Source organism: Cebus imitator, unplaced genomic scaffold (assembly GCF_001604975.1).
Source record: "Cebus imitator isolate Cc_AM_T3 unplaced genomic scaffold, Cebus_imitator-1.0 Scaffold253, whole genome shotgun sequence".
NCBI classification, from domain to species: domain Eukaryota; kingdom Metazoa; phylum Chordata; class Mammalia; order Primates; family Cebidae; genus Cebus; species Cebus imitator.
This window is the reverse complement of record NW_016107568.1, coordinates 1,199,364-1,210,682: the sequence shown is the minus strand read 5'-3', so window position 1 is coordinate 1,210,682 and position 11,319 is coordinate 1,199,364.

Genomic DNA, 11,319 nt, shown 5'->3' with positions numbered 1-11,319 from the left:
TTGTCAAAATCCCTTGAGTGCATTATATAAGTATTATCGTCTTCTATCTTAATAGACCAATTGACTATACCTTAATTTATTTAATCATTTTTTTCTTTTTTTGTTTCAAGCCACAACATTTTATAGTAATTCCTTGTATGGTAATAGACAATTAACATCCTTCTGAGAATTAAGACAACTTATTCAAAATGAGTCATATTTTCGTGATTCTTGGTATGTATTGCAAGATTAAATTTAGACTGAGGAATCTTTTATTTTAATGGCAGATAAAATAATTTAAACTGATGAAGCATTAAAGTGAATCTTTTAGCTCATAAAACCGAGATATTCAGAGAAAATTTGATCCACTGGCCCAAACAATATTATCAAATAGCCAGTTTCTTTTACTCAGTTTAGTGTGCCTTATGCAGTAATTGTGCCATCCTGTGGCAAATTTTCCTAGTAGTAGCATAATTCTTGTACAAGTTCCAGATATCACAGTCCCTCCTCACATCATCCTAAGGAAGAGAGTGTCCCTTCTGGTAGATACCACAGATGAAAAGTTTCTTCCCAGATGCCTAGCAAGCATCTCCTTGTATTTTTCTGGCTTTGATTGGGCTATATTACCCACTCCTACTCCAAGCTAGTTATTACAGCAGTTGGATGATATTTGCTGATTGCTGATTGACTTAAACCAATCAGGATTTATCTCTGAACCCAGAGTTGGAACCAAAGTTATTCAAACAATGACAGCTGAGAACAGAAAAGAACATCTTTCCCCACTGTAAGAAAAAATAAAAAAATTTAAGATACTCCTCTGAGAAAGAATGATTATGGATGCTAAGCAGTATATGAATAAATAAATAATCACTGATTTTTGTAACTTAACTCTCAATATAATAAATGTAAATTATATATAGTTTTAAAAGTCAAGTTAATTTTAATACTTAAAATGGAAAACAGTTCTGGTTCTATCCTCATTCTTGTTCCTGATATAGCACCCTGTTCTTATTTTAAGGACACAATATCTTCTTCAATCTGACTGTATTAATTTTTGAACTTTATTTCCTATTTTTATGGTTCCTAGATTGTCTTTTTGTCATTGGATTCCTTTTTTTCTGTTTGTTTTAGGGCTCTGTCTGGTGGTCCTTGAGTATGCTTTCAAATTGCAGAATGCGCATTGAAAAACAAGTTCTGAAGCTTGGTGTTCATGGTCAGAGATAGTCTTCTGGCAAACTTTCTGCTAGGTGATCTGGCAGGAACTTCACAATTGCTGAGATGGACTCATCCTGTAAGCATCAGTAGTTATGTTCCCTTGAGCCGGAAATTCAGGAGTGTTCCAAGGGTTGAATGAGTGAATGGAGTAGGTCCATGGTGGACAGAGGAGCTCAAACTGAGGAAATCTACCTTTTCTCGATGTAGATATTATTGTAGTGCCTCTGTTTTTAGCATTCCTCCTTAGCTATGTGTAACAGCCCCGAGCCCACAGTGCCTGGTTCAGTTCTCCAGAGAATAAACTTTTGGTCTTCTGACAGAGTTGGGGAGGGATAGTGGGGGAAAGGTCACCAGATCCGAGAGGAAGGGAGGGGCTGGTCCATATTGGGGCTGGCCCAGGAATCCAGCTGTTTCTTAATAGATTTTCAACGAAGGTCAGTTCTAAGCCTCACCCACCCTGTGCAGGTTCCTAGGGCTTTCCATTTCTGATCCTTTCTGAGGTTGTGCAATCAAATGGCTTCTTCCCTACTCTTCCACCCTACCCCATCCAGAACTCATAGTTTCCTGATTTATTTATTCTGAGTCGGTGGCCCCTCAAACATCTGCTTTCCACCTACCAACTCTTGTCAACGCTTCTCCTATTCTCTACATCCTGGTGGTTTTATAATTTAAAAAACAAAAACTTTTATTGTCATTTTGGGTAGGCTCCAGGAGGAAATAAAGACAAAGTTGTGGATTTAGCCCAAATATTTAATCGAATATCACAACTATATTTTTTAAATGTTTCAACCATTTTATATTTTCCCTAGAAATAAGTGACTATATACTATCACTCACTGTATTTTCCCCCACATTCAAATAATGTAATTTCTAAATTATTTTAATATTTGTTTTTGACTGATATTTTATTAGGTAGAAGAATTGCTTTAATTTTCCTTTATTACCTTTGAAATAGAACTTTTTATTCATATGTTTATGTTTTTAAGCAGATTAATTCTAATTTCTATTGCCTTTGCTTATTAAAATGTAATTAGCTTACACTGTTATAATACCAATTTCCATAGCCTACTGATTGCTCGTAAAAACATGTTTTAATATTCCTAAGGCCTTATTCCTGAGTAATAAGCATACATACATATATGTGTGTAGATTAAAGATATGAGGAAACCACATTTTGCTTTCATTCCAAAAGTATAATTAAATCATAGTTTTAAAAATTAAATTTCCATCTGTCATATTTGACTGAGAAACTGAGAAATTCTGTATCTTCAACATAGAATCCAAAATAAATAACTTTATTAACATACTTTAATTGATCTAAAAACCAAGGCCTATCAATACGTAATTTTGATTTTCACTATAAAAAGCTAATGCTTTCTAAAACAAAAAAGAATATATGTTGTTACAATATAATATAGCATAAAAATTATATAGTCTTGATAACCATATTTCCCCCAGAAGAGATCTACTGAGAACTTACCTGCCACATAAATTGTTTTATTTTTTATCAAGTACTTTTAGGAATTTTGCTGAATGTAAGTGATAGTATAATTTTGGCTCAGAAGGAACTCAAATACTAAGATTTGCTCTAAAATACTAATGTTTATTCATTCATTCAACAAATATTGATCAAATGCATACCTAAGGTGCCAGGCACTGTTCAGATGCAGTCCTGTTATCAATGACAGAAGCCTAGGTGACTATGAGTGTACAGAGTACAGTGCATCTTCCCTTCCTCTTTAGAATCCAAAAAAGACAGGTAGGTAATAATGTCACAGGAAGTGAATGATACAGTTTGGCTGTATACCCATCTTAAATTGTACCCAACTCATCTTAAATTGTAGCTCCCATAATTACCTCATTTTGTGGGAGGGACCCTGTGGGAGTTAATTGAATCATGGGAGCAGTTTCCTCCATACTGTTCTCATGGTAATGAATATGTGTCACTAGATCTGATGGCTTTTTTTTGGGTTGGAGAGAGGATTGGGATCACCTTCCCCTGAGGTCCCCCTACCCTTGACTTTGGCTTTTCTGCTGAGGACAGACTTGTCAGTGTGGTGGGGGCTGGGTTGAGGGAAGCTGGATGGGGACACTGAAGCCTTCAATCCTTCTCATCTCTGGCATTAAAGCCTTCAATCCTTCTCATCTCTGATGCTTCCTCAAGGGATTCAGAACTTGTTTTAAAATCACAGGTTCTGCTGCAAATGACAGGCAGGGGAGAAGCACCCCAGGGGCTGGGTAGAGCAGCAGCTATTTTCTAGCAATTGCATTGATGTGTATAGTTCTTTATGGAATTGTGTCTTCCTATTCTGTTATTTTTTCACTTTTAGTAAAAATTAATCATTTGTTTGACCACAAACACAGACCAAGGGAAGGGAGAAAGGGAAAAGGGCAAGTAGCAGGGTTTGCCAAAGGAGTAGTCTTCAGGGTCTCACAGAACCAGGATAGGATCTGAAGCCCAGCTTCTCAGTGGGCTCCAGTGCTGTGTGAGCACAGGCAAGTTACCTCCCCTCTCTGATCTGCAGCTTCTCACACATCCACCTGGGATGATAATCCACACATCACAATGTTCTCAGGAAGATTACAGAAAAAGTTTCCCCTTTTGCTTGGCTCTCATTCTTCTCTTGTCTGCTGCCACGTAAGACATGCCTTGCACTTTCCACCATGATTGTGAGGACTTCCCCAGCCACATGGAATTGTGAGTCCATTAAACCTCTTTCTTTTGTAAATTTCCCAATCTTGGATATGTCTTTATCGGCAGCTTGGAAGCAGACCAATATAGTTGGACTTCTTCCCATCCTACTCTGATTCCACGAAGAACTCCTCCAAGACAAAAGCTACCTTTTGAGGATAGAGAAAGGATATCATCAAACTCAGCTTTAGGGACACATGCCGAATACCAAAAAGAAGAAAAAAAGGTTAAGAATAATTATTTTAATTAGCTTGACTTTATCATTCTACATTGTTGACACATCAAAACATCAGGTTGTACCCCATAAATGCATATAATTATGATCTGTCAATTAAAATAATATAGTTTTTTAAGTATAATGGTGAGTTGCAGCTCACTGTAAAAGTAAATCAAATGTCAGCCATACAAAGGAACAAAATCATGTCTTTTACAAGGACCTGGATGGAGTTGCAAGCCATTATCCTCAACAAACTAATGCAGGAACAGAAAACCAAACACTGCATGTTCTCACTTACAAATGACAGCTGAATGTTGAGAACACATTCAGAACACTGGGGCCTGTCAGCGTTGGGGAGGGAGAGCATCAGGAAAATAACTAATGGATGTTGGGCTTAATGGGATGATCTGTGCAGCAAACCACCATCACACATGTTTAACTATGTAACAAACATGCACATGTATCCTGGAACTTAAAAGCTGGAAAAAAGTGATAAGAAGGACTCTCCAGGTAGGTAAATCTTTCCAGGTAGGACCCAATGGGAGAGAGTTCTTGGGAGCCTTCAGGCTATTCCTGCTGTTTGGGGGTGGAAGGTGGAGGAGAAGCTGAAGGGGTAGATATGAAATCAACAATAAAAATAAAAATATACGTGAAGTTTTAAAAAAGAAACATAAAACCACATGATAAAGTTATTTGTTTTTGAAATGTTATTACATATAGTTTATAATGTTAAAACATAGAAAGAGGTAAAATTTAAAAAAAAAAAGTAAATCAAATGAATAAAGAAGGCCAAAGTCCTAATAAAAAGAAGTTTAACTTGCTAAAGCAAAAAATCTCATGCAAATCTCCAACCTTCTGTTGGAAAACTACCAGGGATGGCATGTATCAAAACAATTCCACAACCTTCCAAGATCTAAAGCCACTGACATTGAAGGTGTTAAACAGAGAAGAAATACCTGCTTTGCCTTCTGCTTTTCAAGAAGAAAAAATGTCATTTATACATGTAATACAGACAACACAGGCAATTGTCAGTACTATCTGTCACAGGGCACATGAAATGTGGAGAAAGAAGACTGGACTGGTGCAGGACTTCTCAGAACCCACATCTTCTTGATGAGTCCCCCAGAACACCTCCCGCTGCAGTTCAGCCCCAGATAGAGTCTTACTGCTAATTGTTTTGTAGTCTAAGAGTCAAATTGAGGGGTGAAATAACCCCTGCCAAGCTACATACACAGCTTTCAGTTGTTAGGAAATGAGCTATGAGTTTCAGTGTTGTGTCTGACTTACAGTCTTTTCTCCTTCTAAACCATGCAGAGCAATTTTGCTTCTTAAGAATTTCTTCAGATCAAAGCAACTCAGCCTCTTTTTGAATAAGAAAGACATTTTATTAGAACAAACAAGCATATATCATACAATATCAAAGTCATACTTTATGCCTGCCAATTTTTCTGTGTATGCTGACATTTAAGTCTAGTTTGACATCATAGTTCTATTTCAGAAGAACTTGGCTTTGGGCACAAGATGAATTCTCTGTTTTTCTGTGAGGTCTCACTGGGTCCCAGCTGCTGGTTTATTTATAGAATGTGGTCCCACCCAAAGTGTGTGGTTACTCTATTCAACTAGATAGTGCCAGCCATTTGGTCTGGCAACTCTGAAGAGAGATGCTGCTATACCTAGTTTGTAAAAGTTCCAAGCAATGAATAAAGAAGAGACTTGCGTGGCTATTTCTTTGCTTATAGGAAAGAGGGAACTCTCATCCCTGGCCAGGCCCATAAGCAGTATTGCATATAGGAGATCTTGACCAGCATAAGGGGAGAGAGAAGCACAAGATGAAAGAGGGTGGAATAAAGGCAGCAAAGGTCAACACAAACAGCTGGCTTATCTTCCTCAGTGGATTTGAAAATGTTACAGACATGAGGACAAGTCACCAGGATATCAGGGAAGTAGTCACGGATCAAGCTGATGGGATATTGTGCCTGTATACAAAGCATATCTGTTTACATGCAAGATAGTCAGGTTTCCCCTGCTTGCTTTTATGTCAGGGAGATCTAGATTCATTACTGAACACAAGCAAGTGAAATGTAAATGATTTCTCATTTCCATGGATGATCACAGAATAGGCAAGCTCTAAGTTTGTCAATATTTAAGACTAGAAATAGAAGACTTTTCATCTTTAGAAAAATGTTAAGCATCTTATCAGAGCTCCTTTAATGCATCACTCATTCATTCATGAGTGTGCTTAATTATATGTACCTACAAAGAAAAAAAGTAGGTGAATGTTGATGGTGCATAGGACAACAAGGTGTCTACAAAACACTAAAACTTAAACCATAAAATCAGCCCATGGTTTCACTACACACTCTCTGTGTGTAAGCTGTGTAACAGAAGCATTTTAGAGAAAATATATATATTTCTTAGACCAAAAGCAGGAAAAGCTGTACATTCATCGATCTATAAATATTGATTAGGAGGAAGGACAGTCATCTTGGAAGAGAGGAAAAGGAACGCTTGGGTAGAAAAATTGGTAGTGTCCTTGCCCAGGGCTTCAGCCGGTCTGGACCATAGAGCTGGTATATCCTGATACACCTAGAGTTGGGTGTATGAGGAACTGATCTGCTTTATCCACTTTTCTGTGATCCCTTTCTCTCCAAATAGACTTTTCATTGTAATTTATCTTTCTATATGGCTTCCTGGCAGATGGTGAATTGTACCACTGGCACAAGTACAAGCTTGGCAGCTTTGTTCTTCACTGAAAATTAAATCTGTCATTCTGGCATATGCATCTAGCTATTCTGAGTTTGGTTAGCTTCAGTCCATCTGGAAAAGATTTTTGGAAGTTGCAAACATGAGTGCCACACCCTGGATGATGATAATTTTACTAAAGTGAATTCTATCTCCAGCTAGCTAGTCCTCCCAGGAAAGTTTTACTTCCTCCTACTTCAGATGGCTATAAAATGCCTGATTCCTTTAGGGCCCAAAATATTCCATTTAATGTATGTCTGATTGTATGCCCCATAATAAATATACTTATTTAGGAAACATTTAACACGCGCCTTACTCTAAACCCCAAAACATTCAAGTCTCACAACCAATCGCCATCTTATGCATTAGAATTAATCACTATTAATAAGACTTACATTCTTATTGGTAGTTGGGCAAACTGCAAAAGTACCTTATATCTTCTCAGTGCAATGAGAAAATTTCCATTACTGGTAGATATATATGTGGTTGCACAAGAAAAATTTTCATGAAGATTTTGTATTTAGAATCTCCGTTCATCAAAAAGTTTAAAGATGAATAAGACTGAGAATAGCTCCACGTAAATCCAAACCATGAGACAGTTTCATTAGTTAGTTGTGTTGTTTCAATGACTTTTGACATTAGGAGGACTTAAGATTAGCTACAATTTTGAAAATTGGTAAACTGAAGGATAGTGAGTTGGAGTACAGGTCAAAATAGGTGTAGGACAAAAAAAAGCTATAAGGAAAATGGGGAGAGGCATCCAGATAGCTGATAGAGTTGGCAAAATAGCCACATCTGTGAAGCTGAGCTTACTCTAATTCCCTAAGAACTGCTTCTGAGAGAAATCACAGAGATAAAAAGTATGGGTGTGCTTCTTTGCTGAGATTGATATGTCTCAGTTGGAGTGGATACCCTAACCCTATTTCTTTGGTCTCTTTTTAACACATTACCCTGAATTTTTCTTAATTTGTATAAGTTTAGTAAAAATATTGACTAATAATATAAGTTAACATGTACTAAGTATTACCATATGCCAGGCACTGGACTAAGCCCTCTTTATGCATATTCTCACTTAATTGTTGTACCAATTTTATGGGGTACGTTGATGAAAAGAGTCAAACTCTGTAAAATATTTCAAGAGATTTATTCTGAGCCAAATATGAGTGACCATGGCCCCTGACACACCCCTCAGGAGGTCATGAGAACATGTTTCGAAGGTGGCCAGGGTACAGCCTGGTTTTATATATTTTAGGGATGCATGAGACATTAATCAAATGCATTTAAGAAGTACATTGGTTTCATTCAGAAAGGTGGGACAACTGAAAGTTGGGGCTTCCAGGCTATAGGTAAATTTAAACATTTTCTGGCAGACAATTGGTTGAGTTTGTCTGAAGTCCTGGGATTAATGGAAAGAAATGTTCAGGTTATGGTAAAAGACTGTAGAGACCAAGTGTGACTGTGCAGAGGAACCTCTCAGATAGCAGACAACAGAGAGAGCAGGTTGTAAATTGTTTCTTATCAGACTTAATAAAAGGGTGCCTAGCTCTTAGTTGATTATTTCCTGGATCTGGGAAGAAAGAAAGGAAAACAAAGGGGAAAGGGGATTCTCTATAGAATGTGGATTTTTCCCACAAGAGACTTTGTAGGGCAATTTCCAGGTACGGCAAGGAAATGTATTTTAGGGTAAAACATTTTGATTTTCTTCCTTGTTATGCCAGAGTCAGATTGGAAAATAAGTCACTATATATGGGGTTAAATAAAACCCATCTGAGAAGAATTTATGGTTTGCAGGGCATGATGCCCCAGACTCCTTAGAAAGGAATTTCAGCAAGATTAAAAAAAAAAATCAGAACTTAGTCCTCAGGTAGCTACATGAAATTACCCTTATTTCACGGATGAGGAAAATAGAGTTTGTAAATAACGTGGATCAGGTTATGTACCTACAAAATGGCAGAGATGAAGTTAATAATCTCAGGTGTGATGACTTAAAAATGAATATTCTTAACCTTCTTTGCAAAAGTCACTCCAGATCCTTTTTATTGCAATAAACCCATTGCAAAGATTACATTTCTAATCAGACTAAGGAAATCTCTACTATTGTTTTATTTGGATAATGATTAAGCATTATATAATAATAATAGTAATAGCACCTCTTGGACATTTTCTATTCACAATAGAGTATTCTAAGTATTTACATGTACTGGCTCATTTAATTCCTCACAATAATCCTAGGAGTAAATTACTATTGTACTTTGTATTTTATGATGAGGATCTGAGGCATCTAGAGTCAAAGCAACTTGCCTAAAGACACAGGCGCAGGGATAAATTCCTGGGCACTTACACACTCCCAAGACTAAACCAGGAAGAAGTTGAATTACTGAATAGACCAATAACATGGTCTCAAGTTAAAGCAGCAATTAATAGCCTACCAACCAAAAAAATTCCAGGACCAGACGAGTTCACAGCCGAATTCTGCCAGAGGTACAAAGAGGAGCTGCTACCATTCCTTCTGAAACTATTCCAAACAATATAAAAAGAGGGAATCCTCCCCAACTCATTTTATGAGACCAACATCATCCTGATACCAAAATCTGGCAGAGACGCAACTAAGAAAGAAAATTTCAGGCTAATATCCATGATGAACATTGATGCAAAAATCTTCAATAAAATACTGGCAAACAAAATCCAACAAAACATAAAAAAGCTTATCCATCACGATCAAGTTGGCTTCATCCAGGGATGCAGGGTTGGTTCAACATCTGCAAATCCATAAACACAATCCATCACATAAACAGAACCAAAGACAAAAAACAAATGATTATCTCAATAGATGCAGAGAAGGACTTTGACAAAATTTAACAGCCCTTTATGCTAAAAACTCTCAATAAACTAGGTATAGATGGATTGTATCTCAAAATAATAAGAGCTATTTATGACAAATCCACAGCCAATATATACTGAATGGGTATAAACTGGAAGCATTCCCTTTGAAAACTGGCACAAGACAAGGATGTCCTCTCTCACCACTCCTATTCAACATATTATTGGAAGTTCTGGCTAGGGCCATCAGGCAAGTGAAAGAAATAAAGGGTATTCAAATACGAAGAGAGGACATCAAGTTGTCCCTGTTTGCAGATGATATGATTGTATATTTAGATGATATGATTGTATATTTAGAAGACCCCATTGTCTTGGCCCAAAATCTCCTTAAGCTGATAAGGAACTTCAGCAAAGCCTAAGGATACAAAATCAGTGTGCAAAAATCACAAGCATTCCTATATACCAATAACAGACAAACAGAGAGCCAAATTATGAGTAAACTCCCATTCACAATTGCTACAAAGAGAATAAAATACCTAGGAATACAACTAACAAGATTTGTGAAGGACCTCTTCAAGAACTACAAACCACTTCTCAAGGAAATAAGAGAGGACACAAACAGATGGAAAAACATTCCATGCTCATGGTTAGGAAGAATCAATGTCATAAAAATGGCCATACTGACCAAAGTAATTTATAGATTCAATGCTATCCCCATCAAGCTACCAATGACCTTCCTCACAGAACTGGAAAAAAACCGCCTTAAACTTCATATGGAACCAAAAAAGAGCCCACATAGCCAAGACAATCCTAAGCAAAAAAAAAAAAACAAAGCTAGAGGAATCATGCTACCTGACTTCAAGCTATATTACAAGGCTACTGTAATCAAAACAGTATGGTACCAAAACAGATATATAGACCAATGGAACAGAACAGAGGCCTCAGAAAGAATGCTACACAACTACAACCATCTGATCTTTGACAAACCTGACAAAAACAAAGCAATGGGGAAAGGATTCCATATTTAATAAATGGTGTTGGGAAAACTGGCTAGCCATATGCAAAACGCTGAAACTGGATCCCTTCCTTACACCTTATACGAAAATTAATTCCAGATGGATTAAAGATATAAACATGATGCCTAACACCATAAAAACTCTAGAAGAAAACCTAGGCAACACCATTCAGGACATAGGCATGGGTAAGGACTTCATGACTAAAACTCCAAAAGCAATGGCAACAAAAGCCAAAATAGATAAATGAGATCTAATTAAACTTCAGAGCTTCTGCACAGCAAAAGAAACTATCAATAGAGTGAGCCAGCAACCAACAGAATGGGAAAAAAATTTTGCAATCTACCCATTTGACAAAGGGCTACTATCTAGAATCTATGGACAACTTAAACAAATTTACAAGAAAAAACAAACAACCCTATCAAAAAGTGGGCAAAGAATATGAACAGATGCTTTTTAAAAGAAGACATTTATGCAGCCAACAAACATATGAAAAAAAGCTTATCATCACTCGTCATTAGAGAAATGCAAATGAAAACCACATTGGGATACCACCTCATGCCAGTTAGAATGGCGATCAATAAAAAATCATGAGACAACAGATGCTGGAGAGGATGTGGAGAAATAGGAACAATTTTGCA